This window comes from Corapipo altera, unplaced genomic scaffold (genome assembly GCF_003945725.1).
Source record: "Corapipo altera isolate COAL_440 unplaced genomic scaffold, ASM394572v1 0, whole genome shotgun sequence".
Taxonomy (NCBI): Eukaryota; Metazoa; Chordata; class Aves; order Passeriformes; family Pipridae; genus Corapipo; species Corapipo altera.
Window position 1 is genome coordinate 58,253,154 of NW_020884872.1, and position 13,763 is coordinate 58,266,916.

The window sequence follows — 13,763 nt, forward strand, 5'->3', positions numbered from 1 at the left end:
AATATGTCAAGGGAAAAAGAACATGTATTTTGGTTGCTAGACTTCATAGTGTGTATGTATGTATGTATGCAAGTATGTATGTAACTATCTAACATTCTAATATATTCTCTGTATCCCACAATATCATATCCCCATAGATTTTTTTTTTAATTATATTAGGCTAACACTGAGTAGAGAATAAATGCTCTGTAGAAATTGCAACCTAAAAAAAGAAAAAAAAATAAAGGAGAAGGAATTATTGTTACCACTATTGAAATAAAGCATAGAAAGGTTGCCCACTTGTTTCCAAGACATCTAGAAGAACTGTCTGTCTTAGATGCCTCAGCGATTGCAACGCTTAAGCTCAAAAAAGGAATGAGTTTCTAAGCACGCAGCAAGTCAGCTCTCTGCTTGTTATATTGCCAGTGAAGATGGGTAGTAGGGGATATGAGCAATGGGCAATGTCGCTTGCCAAAACAAGAAAAAATAAATGCACACTGATTTCTGTGTCTTTACCAAAAACCTGACTTCATGCCTTGGAGGCTATATTTCTGTGGCTGCTGAGTCTGCAAGTTTGGCACAGAAAGTAAAATAAAAAGCAAGTCGAGTGATCTGACTCTGGCATGCTGTCAGGGAAGCATCATGTGCATGTGCTGGGAGATCTTTCATGCAGACATCAGCATATGAGTGATTTTCAGCTGGGCTCCTCCAGCCTGACAGAGTGGTTACAGCATAAGAGGTGCTGATCAGAAGGCAAAATACACAGCTCTGAACTCCCAGTCACTGACAGCCTCATTAGCAGTGTCTCATGAAGGGCTACAGAGATGATGAAGGGACTGGAGCATCTTTCATAGGAGAGGCTGAGAGGGCTCAGACTGCTCAGCCTGAAGGAGAGAAGGCCAAGGAGGGGGTCTTACTCATATGCATAAATTTACTCCACCTGAGATTTGAGTAAAGACAGGACCAGGCTGTTCTCAGTGGTGCCCGGTGACAGGACAAGAGGCAATGGGGACAAATTAAAATACAGGAAAGTCTTGTGGATAATAAACTTACTTACTATGAAGGTGGTTGCCCAGAGAGGTTGAGGTCTTTCTAGCTTTGGAGACATTCAAAATCTGACTTGACACACCCCTGAGAAACCTGCTGTCCTGTCCACATCAGCTATTATCCTGAGATCCCATGAAATGTCTTTGCTCTCCATAAAGAGTTCCTCTCTCTGTGGGAGCCAACAGAGCATGGCCATACCATAGGTACCTGCCAAGAGGTCTGACTGCTCCTCCACTGTAGCATGCCAGCATGAGAAAGACCATCATCCACCTCCTACAGGTCAGAAACCCAGCCTGCTCTCCAGGCTGCCTGTGGAATGTAGCAGCCACTAAGTGCTTCTTCCTATGTCATCTCACCCATAAGCTATGCAAACAGGGAAATGAACCTACCACCCAACCATCTGAGATGGAGGTTTTCTCCATAGCAGTGCTGGCTAAGGGGAACAGAAAGGAAAACAGGCCCCCCCATCTCTTTTGTTCTGTTTTGAACACAAGAGCAGCCGAAGAAGGCATTAAGTACAATAGCAATGTCATAGCTTCTCTCCTGCTTACAGCATTGCCACTGTTACCTCTTGTCGGCTCCTCTGAAATGCAAACAATTAAAAAAAGGCAGAAATAAGAAGGGTCAGTGTCCTCAGTCAGCTAATTAATGTCTTGAATGCACTGGAAACTCTAGCAAAAAGCAACGGGTACACAGAAGGAAGGAAGTGCCCTTCCAGAGATATTCCAAATGTCCTTACAGGCATACAAAAAAGCAGCTCCTCAGAAACAACTGCTCATCAGTGGAGATGTGCTGCAAAAAGTGTCTTGCTTAGGTTTCCTAAAATGTTGGTTTGATGCAATTGCTGGCTTTCCTACTTTGCGATTTTTTATTCTGCATCTTGTTTAGATAAGGGGGATTAATGAGAACTGCCTGTAGTCAGCTGAACTGCCTTTCTGGCAGAGGCTCATGAGGAAACTGTGGAGATCAGTAAACAGAGCTGAAAATGCGGGTGGCCATGAGCTGCCTTTTTTTTTTTTCTTCATCTTCATCTGTAAAGGAAATAAGAAGTGCAGCAGTCAGCCCCGTCAGACAGGGGAGATATTTCACAGGAAATAACAGGTAGCTTCGGACTCATTTTTCTCTTGCAGAAGACTGTGCCCAGGTACTTTGAAAAATAGATGCTTCAGGCTCATTTGTGTTTCCTTTGGGTACATTGAGGTATAGTTCATGCATAAAAGCATAAAGGAGAGGCTGAAGAAGCCTAGGCCTTGTTTGTTTGCATAATTGTATATGTTCCTGTTTTGGAGGACAGTTGATGATAGAAAGTTCAAGTTTTCTGAAAGAACAGGTATGGAATTTCTTTTTGGTGATGAGCAGCTGCCAGTATAATCCAGAGCAAAGGGGTCCTTTTCCATATATTCATTTGGAAGGATGTAAAGCAGTAGAGTACCTGAAGGACTGTAATGCCAAGGCGATATCTTTCACTACCACAGAAGGCGTCTTCTCATCGTTTTCATTTTCCTCACCCCTGTGTACCACTTCTTGAAACCACAGACTCTCCTTTAGCTGCAGACCAGGCTCAAGTACATCTCATGCTGTGTCCCACCAGGAGAACTTCCACAGAGAGAGAACATGGCAGAAAAACCATTGCTGGTGGCATACCTGAGAAGAGCTGCCAATTGGCAAAATAGATGGGAAGGGAATGTTATCACAGCTTGTCTGCTCTGTATGGCCGAAAGCTTCCTGGGATGTTTGCAGTGTCTGTAGACTGAGGAAGAGGAGCTCTGTGTCTCCAAGGAATGTGAGCCTACTGTCTCAGGAGCTGAGGAGTGAGGCCCAAACATGACTCCAGAGAAAACCATCTTGCTAAAAAGGACTTCCTATTTTGGGTAGCATGCATCGGATCAAGACGCACATGCACGGTGAGCAAGAGGAGCTCAGCATGTGAATCATCATCAGTGACCATGGCTTGGGGCCAGCTCTAAGTGGCTGAAGTCTGTCCTTGCTGAGGTGTCACACATTTTGGGATGGTCAGGAGCAGATGCATGTTTCTGGGAACACTGGGATGGTCATTTCCACACCCATGACCTTAATGCCTGCCTGGTGACCTGCCATTACACTCTCACAGTGACGGATGTGGTGACACACCCCAGGAAGACCTCATCATGGTGGTCCGCTGCTGCCAGCCCTCCAGCCCTGCCACTCACACTGGGTTGCTCTTGCCACCTCAGAAGTCATCACACAGCCTAAATACTCCTGCCACGTGACAAGGACAGTCAGAGCATCCCAGCTACTGCAGCTTGGCTAACCTAGAGCAGACCCAGTGGCTGATAGCCTCAGCTGGAAAGGGGCAGCAAGGGAGGACAGCATGTGAATTATGCCACCCTCTCTTCCCATTGCCTCTCTTCCTAGGGGCTAAGCAGATTGATCCTCTTTTGACAACCTTTTTGTTACACATGACAGGTTGCATAACTGCAGCAGCCAGGAGAAAAACAGCTCTCTATCAGTTTCTACTGATGGCTAATATCAGATGACTTTCAGCCATTCACTCTTCTGCTCTGGGTTTTACTGGATATTTACTCATACCATTTTCCTTTCTCCTTGGGTTTGTACCATGGAGGTGACTGGAGCAGTTTGCAGGTGCAGGTACCAGAGAATGCCACAACCCAGTCCTGCACAAACTGCTGCTCCAGTACTACTACCCTTGCCAGATTGGCTGATGTGGTTGTAGGACTAGCCCACAATCACCTATCCACCTATTCTTAAACACTGTTTTCCTTTTGACTGATTGAACAACGACCATGTACAATTTCTGGATTTTTTTGATGGTAATATTGATTTTTCAAAAAAATTATTTTGATTCACAGATTTTATTGAATGCTTTGGGAACCCACCAGTTCAGTTATGGCTGTTTGGTTTAGTCCTTTCACTCACTTCTGTATCTTACCTCATGGCTTTAAGGAGTAATATCTCAACAGACCACTTCCTTATGTATTTAACTTTATTCCACCAAAAAAGATTTTTTACCTTAAGTGACCTACTCCCACTTTCTTTTTCATTCTCCTATCTTTTCTTCCGCATTTTTACTGGAAGGAGATACACATTAAAGTGATAGAATTCAATAGAGCTTTGGAAGAGTCTGTCTTGAATTATGTCTATTCAGTACTTGCATTAACAAATCAGATGAGAAAAACCACACATTCAATTTGGAGATCAAACTGATGGGAAATACTTTGAAGGAAAGAGTTAACATTCAAAATTACCTTAACCAGTTGAAGAAATGGTCTGAAAAGAAAAATCCTTATGGTATTCAGTGGGTACAAAAGGTACTGTACTCTATCTAGAATACTCAACTATATGATTATTCAGTGGCATAAAATCAGCTGATAGCAGTTTTGGAGAGGACCATATGACTGTACTGAGATAAACGTGTTAATGAAAAGGAGGGAAAACCTCTGGAAGGTCTGGGAAAATTGTGGAATATTTGCTGCTGGAGAGCTTTAAGAAGGGGCCAGGCATGCATCTATGAGAAATGATCCTGACCAGGAGGGTCCTGCTATGGGCAGATGAATAACCTTCTGGATTTACTGAGGCCCCCTCCTGGTCTTAGTCTGCTTCCTGCCCTGACATGAACCTCCATCTTCTGCTATTACCTCTATCCTCCATGTCTCCCACAATCTGACCTCAGCCCACACTTGCTTACCCTTTTGCAGGAACATGTTTGCCAGCTTCTAGCAGATCACTGGAATCCACCTTCAATTTTCTGTCTCGTCTTTCTCTTGTCACTTTCCTCCTTGTCTTTTCCCCTTTCTTTCCCCCTTCACTTTACTTCTTCCCACTCACTGCAAACCTCCATCCTATCCCAGGCCTGACACTCAGCCTTGCCCCTCTCTGCAAACAGATCCCACAGGGGCTGGCAAATGCCACCTTTCATGGTATAGCTTGTATGAAGATGGATCAGAAATCTCTACTCCCAGGTCTCTGAATCATTCCTCCAGACTGTTTGCCTATTCACCCCTGCTTTGATTACATTTGGTTAAAACTTGGTAGCTCTCTTTCCCAGCTCCTGAGGATATGTCTTTGCTTGTTTTTGGAGAGGGCTTTGCTTCTAACCAAACCAGATGGACTGTATGTTTTAACCCAATCTCTGCTCTATTTATCTCATCTTTTAGGATTTTCTCTGTGCCTTTTTTTTTTTTAAACACATCCTACACATGCTTCCAACCCAGACCAAACCCAAAAGGCTTCAATTCTGAGAAGTGTTTTTGAGCACACAATGCTGAAGGACTGGATTTAAAAATAAGCCAAATGAGCAAACATGCCCATAAAAGGGGAGAGCACAGTGGGCCAAGACTGGTGTAGACTTGCAAATCTGCCCTGGGATTTTGATTTCAGTAACAAACCCATCTGAGATTTGCTCTCACAGTTTACACTCTCCTCCAAAAACAAGCCTATGGAGAGTGTGATGCAGCTGTTACCATAGCAGCCAGCACCAGAAGAATCCATTAAGTGATCACAGTCCCAGCTCAAAGTGAATTACCAGACAGCAGGTGAACTTTTGCACCTTAAAAAATGTCTCTTGGGAAAAATATGTTGTTGTGCACAGTGGAACAAGAGAATGCTGATCCATTGCACTGACTCGCTGCTACATTGTTATCCTTAATTATGCCTGTGCTGATTTTTAAAAAGTACTGCACAGGCTTTTCCTTTTTCCTGTCAGGTGTTTCTTGTAATTTATTTTTTTTCCTGGAGGACAAGACAGACTAGCTCAGTCAATAACTACTAATGAAATGTGCTTCAGGCCTCCCTTCTTTCTGCCACAATTAGATTGTCAGCTGTCCCAGGAGAGAGGCTATTATCTGCGTGGGTATGGAAAATGATCTATCACTGTTAATAATTTCTATTATCATAGCAGGTAGCACTCCAAACATATCAACACCTCATTATAACACTGTTTTTTCACACATGGGAAGCTGATGATCCTCTTGGATGCTCAGACATAAGAAGTATATAAATGGAGCTGGGAGGTGGAAAGGGGATAGATACTGGTGGGTTCATAAGAGCACAGGAAAACACACTATTCCTTCCTAAACAGAGCTCCTTAGCCAGAAGCTTGTACTGCCAGTATGTGATTGGGAGGAGCCAGTCCAGCACACAGGCTCCAACTCCAGACCTTGCATAATACCTCTTTTTTGTCTCTGTACCATACAACTCTGCCTTATTATAACAGCAAGTAAGGACAAGTGTGCAAATACCTTTCTCAAAAGCAAAGTGCAGCTGTGGATATTGACATCTTGACCCACAAAGGGCAACTTTGGGCTTGCACTGGCAGAAGACCCAAGCTAAATTAGCAGAGTGGTTATTTAACCCACCCTTGATGCTCTTCCAGAAAGTTACTTGAAGCCTTTAAAACCCTCCACATTATGACCACCACAATAGGTACATGAAGAGCTACTAAAAACTTCCTGTGAAAGAAGGTAATGAGAAAACTGTAGTGTCTGGGAAAACCAAAACAAACAAATGAACTAACAGACCCCAGCCTTCCCAGGAACTTGAGTTGAACTTGAACTCCATGAGGTATCATTTGTTTCCTGTTTGCTGCCAAAGAACAATGAGGTTTATATTCAGGCCCCACCTTTCAGTGTCTGGGTCTAAAAATATAACAATGAACTTGTGACACAAAAGCTCTGTCTCCTGGAGAGGTAGAATTTAGGTCTAGCTGCAAAGCACAAATTCTCCTGTCTTTAAGGTAGAACTAATTTTGAGTAGGTGTTTTTTTTGTTTTGTTTGTTTGGTTGGTTGGTTGGTTGGTTGGGTTTTTGTTTGGTTTTGTTTGTTTGTTTCTTTGTCTTTGGTTTGGTTGGTTTTGGGTTTGGTTTGGTTTGGTTTTGGTTTTGTGGGTTTCTTTTGTCATGGTTTATTTTTTAAAATTTTTCTATTTTTAGGTTACCAGACTTGGGAGAGTTTTATTAGGATTAGGCCAGACTTACACAACTGTTTAAATTGTTAAGTTTATCATGACTATAATCATTTTAATGCACTTATCTCTGTGGTTACCTTTATGCCATTCTCTGAGGTGTCTGAGCTGATATATGGCTGAGAGGGAACACTGGGCTACTGAGTGGGAATATACATGGATGTCTAATCTATAAATCTTTTTATTTCCTTGAAAGTGTTGAGTTTCAGCTCCACGGATAAGAAAAGTAGATGAATACTTACATTTAGTCCATGCTCAGATACCACCAATTTGATTACTTGATGGTCTTCAGACAGCTCTTACTTTCACATAAGAAAAACATAAGATGACAGTGTGAGAAATACAGTGGGGTGAGGGTAAATTGGGAGACAATTCAGTGCCTTGATTTTAGTTCCATCTGAAAATTTACTCTTAAACCTATTGCTGCTTCATACTGAACTTTCATTCCTTCTGGGAAACCCACCTCTCATGTCTACGGGGAGTTAGACCAGATGCATTCTCAGTTTCTCAGCAATGGACTAAAACTGATGTTCGTATGACTCTGGCTTACTTGTTGCATCTTCTCTTTCCAGAGTTTACTGCTTTGTTCTCCCTGTTTTTTCTTCAAGCATTTCTGCTCCCCCCTTTCCCTGTTTAACTTATTTTTTTCCCATCATTCCTAAAGGAGTTATATTCTTAGTGGTTATTGGAATGGTTGGATGTGGTTTTGCTGATTTGGTGGAGCACCTCGAGAAATTATTATTTCCTTATTATAATTTTACAAGAACCAGAGTCTCTTTACAGCCTCATGTCACTCATGGTTTTCCTGGGAGATGCCTGACCATGGGCCCTCCTTTTGCCTGAGCAGGAGTAGCTCTCCAACAGCTAGTCCTCATAGAAAGAGACTTTGGGTGATTCCCCACACCACTGTACAAGGGGCTGTGAGAGACAGAGCATTTCCAGCTGGGAGACACAAGTGCTGTTGTATGAGAGGGGGAGCACTGGAGCACTGCTGCCAAAGGGTAACACCATGGAAGCCTAGGGGTTTTATCTGTGAAAGGAGACAATCACTTTGTCCCTTTCCATCCAGTAGATCCATAAAACTCTAAGGGGAGCCACTTGGCTCTCAGACTTGTCTGAAGCTCTTCTCAGCTTTGGAAGATTCCTGAGTACAGCAGTTATCAAGAGCCTGGACTAGACCAGCAGAGATATTACATGATGTGGCTGGATAGGAAAGAGTTTGTGTGGTACAGATAAAAAGTAAAGAAGATGCATGGTATGACTGGTTAGTAAAGACATCATAAAAATTAAAGGATAATAACAGCACCAGCGTAGCAGCAGGGACTTTTGCATGGTGCTTATTTGCAGTATGGCTGGTGTTACTCATGTACCTGCTTATCCCAGCAGGTACAAAGTGTTCCCATGAGGTTTGTGCATCTTACTGAGATGAAGTTTTATGACCTGAAAGAGATTCTACTGAATCCAGCATTTGTGTAAGAGACAGAAATGTGAATACATGAATATTTTAATCAGCTGTATTTGTTAAAACTAGCTTATTCTCAGAGCCAATTTCTCAGAACAGTCTGGAGCCCTTTCTAGACCGCCTGGCTACTCCAGTAGTCCTGAGATGATGACGGTCTGACTTGCTTCAATATGTCCCAGCAGCAGTGTGAAGAGCAGAATATACCTGACAACTCATTTGCATCCAGTACCTCACAAGATTTTTTCAAGTACTAATTAAATAAAGATCCTTTTTATCCTGGAAGGCTCATAAAGATGCAAAACTCATAAACAGATCTAGATAACATTGGAGTTAGTTATCCTCAACCTGCTAGTACCTTGTGTTCCCCATTGGGAAAGCTAAGGGTAAGGAGTCCATCAAAGAGGAACCCATCAAAGACAGGGTGACAACATCTTGGCACCTGCTTACCTCCCTGAAATTAGTGGTTATGTGTGGCAAAGGAGATCTGGCCAGAAAAAGAAAAAATTTGGTCTGTATGAGGAATAAGCAAGCAGCAGGACCTCCCATGCAGGGCTATCTCACTGCTTTGCCATGGTGATGCCCAGGGACATGGGGTACTGCTTTCTGGGTTTGAGAACTGAGAACTGATGAGGAGCAATGGGCAGAGATTGATGGTGAAGGTGGCCTTGGGTGTGGTTAAACTGGGAACAGTGACCAGCTATACTGCTGTAATACAGCTCTCAAACACATGCATGCATACAAAATCAGAGTAACTTCTCCATCCTGAACTACCATGCACTCTGTATTAGTGGATCTTTGAAAAGCAGTGAAGTCACAGTAATTCAAAATGGCTGTGTCGAGCACTGGCACATCAGTTTTTCTCTTTTCTACTTCAGTCTTGACATTTTCCCCCTTAGAAACTCCCCAAACTCTTTCAAACAGAAAAACTCACAACCATCTGCAAAAGGTAGTATGTGATGGGAGCACAAGAGTAACTGCATTTGCTTGTAAACAAAATACCAATTCAAAAGTTTAGTTACCTCAGTAGGTGTTGTATATTTTTGTAAGGGAGTCTTGCAGTATGTTTGGACAGCTGCTGCTATTAAAATTTTTTGCCAAGTAAATTAAAAAAAGCTGCCTTCTAACTGTCATTTTCACAAATACATAAGGAAATTTGAAAGTACTTCAATGCAAAACTGAAATTTTTTTGAGTTATTTTCAAAACATCTTAAACATTTGAATAGCATGTTCATTTTTACCCTATATATTTGCCTCAAAGTAATACAGACAGTAAATATATTAATGATATACAGTTCATGGTTGCATGCACATATATCCAAAAATGTTTTCTATCTTTGATATGATATTCAATAATATTAAATTTACTATAAAATTATAAAATTATAAGTCATAATGGCAAAGATAGATGAAGAATATTTGCTGCCAAATTTGGCACAGGACAAGCTTAATTCTCTCCTGCTAAAGAGCAACAGCTGATTTGGAACATATACATAGTTAAGAAAGATTTCTTCAAGGCCTGTATCACTTGTGCAACGTGAAGTGTAGACTTAATTCCATTGGAAGCCCAGGGGCCTTTGCACTGGGTGTGGAGGCAAATAGTGCAGGAACACACGCCCCTGAGGCTTTTTTCCATTGTGTCACTCAAGTGATTCCCTAAGGGAACAACATTTATTCCTACATTTTCCAAATGCGCATAATATTGTTCTTTCTGTTTTCCTTTCAAGTCTTTGTCACCAGTTACAGTTCCAGAATACAGGGCAGGAATGGGAGGAGGTGAGACTGAAGCTAGAGGTATTTGAAAGCATGTTGCTTTAACTCTTTGCATGTTGAAAAAGAGAAGAGATACCACCCTGGGTTCATCTCTAGATTACAGTGGGTGAGGCCACCTGTCTTCGTGTTGCAAGGATTTTTCTTCTGACTCCAAACTGAATATTTTTTTGCAATAAACTGGTTTTTTTTCCAGGTTCAACTATAGTCCAAGAATTCCCTCCCACAGGAGTGTAATGCAGAAGCTCAGAAGAAGCCCACCCTGAAGAACAGTTTGAGATTTTTTAACCTTGCAGACACTCAGTGGTGGGAAGGTTGCTGCGTACCATCCTGTACCATACATCCGCTACTGGGATGCTATCCCCAGTCAGGAACATTGCAAGCTCTTTGTTGGTCATATTAAAGCTGCTTTGGAGACCAACACTCTGTATGACACATTTGCTAAAGAGAGTTGTGTTCATGCAGTCTGAGCACAGGACCAGACACCACGCAGTCCATGCAGGGGACCATTTTGGGTTCTGGCACTCATTTCCTATATACACTCTGATCAAGTTATTTGCAGTTTCCCCCAGTTTCATCAGATGTAAATTGCATTTGTGGTGTGTGCTGACAACTGTTTGTCCTCTGTGGAGGGGATGAGATGTTTTGTTCAATCTCTTACATAAAAAACACCATGAACAGGAGGATATAGGGCTGAAATATGTTTCTTAAAGAATATAATCAAGCTGATCTAGATCTGAATCTGAGGAGAAACTTCTTTTGGCAGTAAATATTCTACTTAATCTATAAATAGCTCTTTAGATTGCCAAATAATCTTTGTAACTTATAACCCTGTTGGCCTGAACAAGAAACAAAATGTAGTCTTCAGAATGGAAGAGAATAAAATAAAATGTCAATGTAACTGACATGACCGTAGACCCAGATGGTGATTTCTGCTTTATGATCCACCAAACTAGCTTACCATGTGGTCAAAATTTCATTAAACATTTCTGCAGCCCTGATGTGTATAGTAAGCCATTCTTCTTCCAAGGGAAGCAGCTCATCCTTTGGAGATGTTTGTATTGCTATCACCATGGCAACCAGGAAAGATGAAAGTCAGAATACAAAGAAAAAAACAAAACCGTTAGCTGAAGTATGGATAGGTAGTGAGACTGTAAAACCATGCATGGACTTCTAAAGGAAATGACTGTTCTGTATTAAAGAAACATAGCAGAATTACAGGTCATCATCATCATCATCATGGCTGCGCTTCGCGAACGAAGATTTGGGGAGGGTTCTACCCATGTTTGTTACAAGCACGCTGGTGGGTAAAAAGGTCAATGTGAGATAGGTACGTCCGACTGCAAAAGGCACAGCAGAAAGACTCCTTAGGTGGTATATTGTGCAAGACACGATTCTTTCTGCATTGTCTTTTCTCCTCAAGAGTGATCCTATGTGCCTTCTCAAAAGCATCAGCAGCGTTAAATATAGTGTGTCTCCAGACCTCCAGATTGGAGGCCAGAGTAGACCAGTTATGTTGATCAATATGGCCAAATTTCAGGTACCATAGTCCAAAAATAGCACTCCTGGTTTCACTGAGTACAACGGCTCTTATAAAACTCATTAGAACAGATATCAGGAATGGAGGATTGTCCCTCTGACAGGAGAGAGAATCCATGTTCCCTCCTGCTTCAAAGGGGAATGTGTCCCACAGCACAGACCGCTTCCAAGCAAGACCATTTCTAGTCCCACTTTTGACATGGGTTTTATGAAACAGAGCTATGATCAGCTGCGATGCTCGCTCTGCCTGAGCTAGGCCATGAAAATGAGACTTCAAATAAAGGCTAAAACCTGGGCCCCGAATAAGACACTTTGGATCCTACTCCAGTAGACTTGGTTGAGACTCATTGTCTAACTCAGCTTGAAAGAACTTCCTTGGTCAGCTAGGATTTGGTGTCATCCTACACTGAGAGTACCTTTGCCCAGAAGCTTAAATTGGTAGAACAAATCCATAAAATTCCATAAAAATTATTTTCAGGAGAATGGATAAACCTATATTTTCCACAGACTAGAAGTCTGGGTATTGAAAAGTAGCTAGAAAAGCTACACATTTCCAACAGCTATATTCCCTGAAGGCATAGTTTGGCCTTAGATTTGAACTATGAGTCTCTGTCTAAAATTAAACTAAGTCTGGCTCAAAACATTGCCTTCTCACTTGTTCCTAAGTTCCACCACAAATGAGTCTGGCAGAAAGGGTAATTTGAAGACAGTTCTGAAATCCATTTGCAAACCTCAGGGCAGGCAAATATTACCTCTTTTACCATCCTGTTTGAGGGAAGAAGATTTGCTTAAATCAGTCTAAAATATTGCTTCATCTCATAAAGGGAAGACTGTGCAACACAGGCTGCTTTACTATTAAACAGAAAATTCAGTGAGATTCTTCCAGGTCCTCCTCTTTACTTATTTGTCATAGGCTAATAAAGAGAGTTTTTTTTCCCTTGGAGAATATAGGGATTAGATAAACAAAGCACAACACCACTGAGTCAGATGGGGACTTGCTTGTTAAATATTAACAAGCACTCAGCCTTTTCAAGTGTCTGCTTACTGATATCTCTGCCACAGGCTTCAGGGTTTGTTTTTGCAAGTTTTGTGCACACTACGTTAAGCAAGCCAGTCTGTGTGTGACCACTAGAGTCAGACTCCTTTGGCTCTCTCCTGGTACCTGATGGAAGGTAAGTTATTCATGGGAAGGAGAAAAGGGGTTTTTGTTGTTGTTTGTTTTTTTCTTCCTGAATGCGTCCACCAGAGTGGGCAGGAAGAGTCACCCAGACTCCCACTTATCCAGTTCATGCTACATGGGGCAGCAACACCTACTATGTAACCTGCTGGTGCCAGCATCCCATGATGTGCCCAGCACACAGGACATGCAAACCTATTGTAACTCCGAGGTGGGGGGTCCTGGTTTCAAATGCAAGGTGTTGACAAAGGGCTCAGATACCCTCAAACCTTCCACAGCCTTTCTTTAGACCTAACACCTAAGGTCAGCTTCACCTACGTGCATGCAAAGACCCCGTAACTGGTCACAGACAAAAGGCTTAATTTCAAATCCAACTCATGGCACTCTTTGGATTACTCCCCAGTGGACTGTTTCTCTGTGTGTCCTCCTGCAGAACAGAAGCTTTGGTCTCCATACACAACCCATAAAAAACAGAGATGGTAAAAGAGAAACAAATTATGTCAGAATAGCTGAAGGCTTAATGGGAGCGCAAATGAGGCAAAAGTCACTATATTTGCATTTATTTTCATTAGTTCTCAGATTTACAGGGGACCCAGCAAAATGTAATTCGATAGTAAACCCAGTTAGTTACAGTATCCAAGCAGAGTGAAAGTCCCCTCGAATTGGATGAAACTTGATGCTGCCAGCATACTGCTGAATCCCCTCCGGTGCATTTCCAAATCACATTCCTCCTTTACTCTGCTGAGTGCTGCCCAAAGAATCAACAGTAAATCAAGTAGACTGCAATATACTTCTTTTTTATAATGCATCTATAAATTTCATGGAACTATGGA

At 42.1% G+C, this 13,763-nt stretch overlaps 2 long non-coding RNA genes across 3 annotated transcripts in view; both read left to right on the top strand.

The window, feature by feature from the left end:
• LOC113950072 overlaps positions 1-11,213 on the top strand; it is a 29,466-nt gene extending 18,253 nt beyond the window's left edge. The window contains exon 2 of the long non-coding RNA XR_003528659.1: positions 10,411-11,213. This is a non-coding gene — a long non-coding RNA (uncharacterized LOC113950072). The remainder of the gene's footprint in view (positions 1-10,410) is intronic.
• A 1,579-nt stretch (positions 11,214-12,792) lies between these two features.
• The window catches only part of LOC113950076, a 28,075-nt gene continuing 27,104 nt past the window's right edge, over positions 12,793-13,763 (top strand). For both annotated transcript variants that reach the window (XR_003528661.1, XR_003528663.1), the window contains exon 1: positions 12,793-12,925. This is a non-coding gene — a long non-coding RNA (uncharacterized LOC113950076). The remainder of the gene's footprint in view (positions 12,926-13,763) is intronic.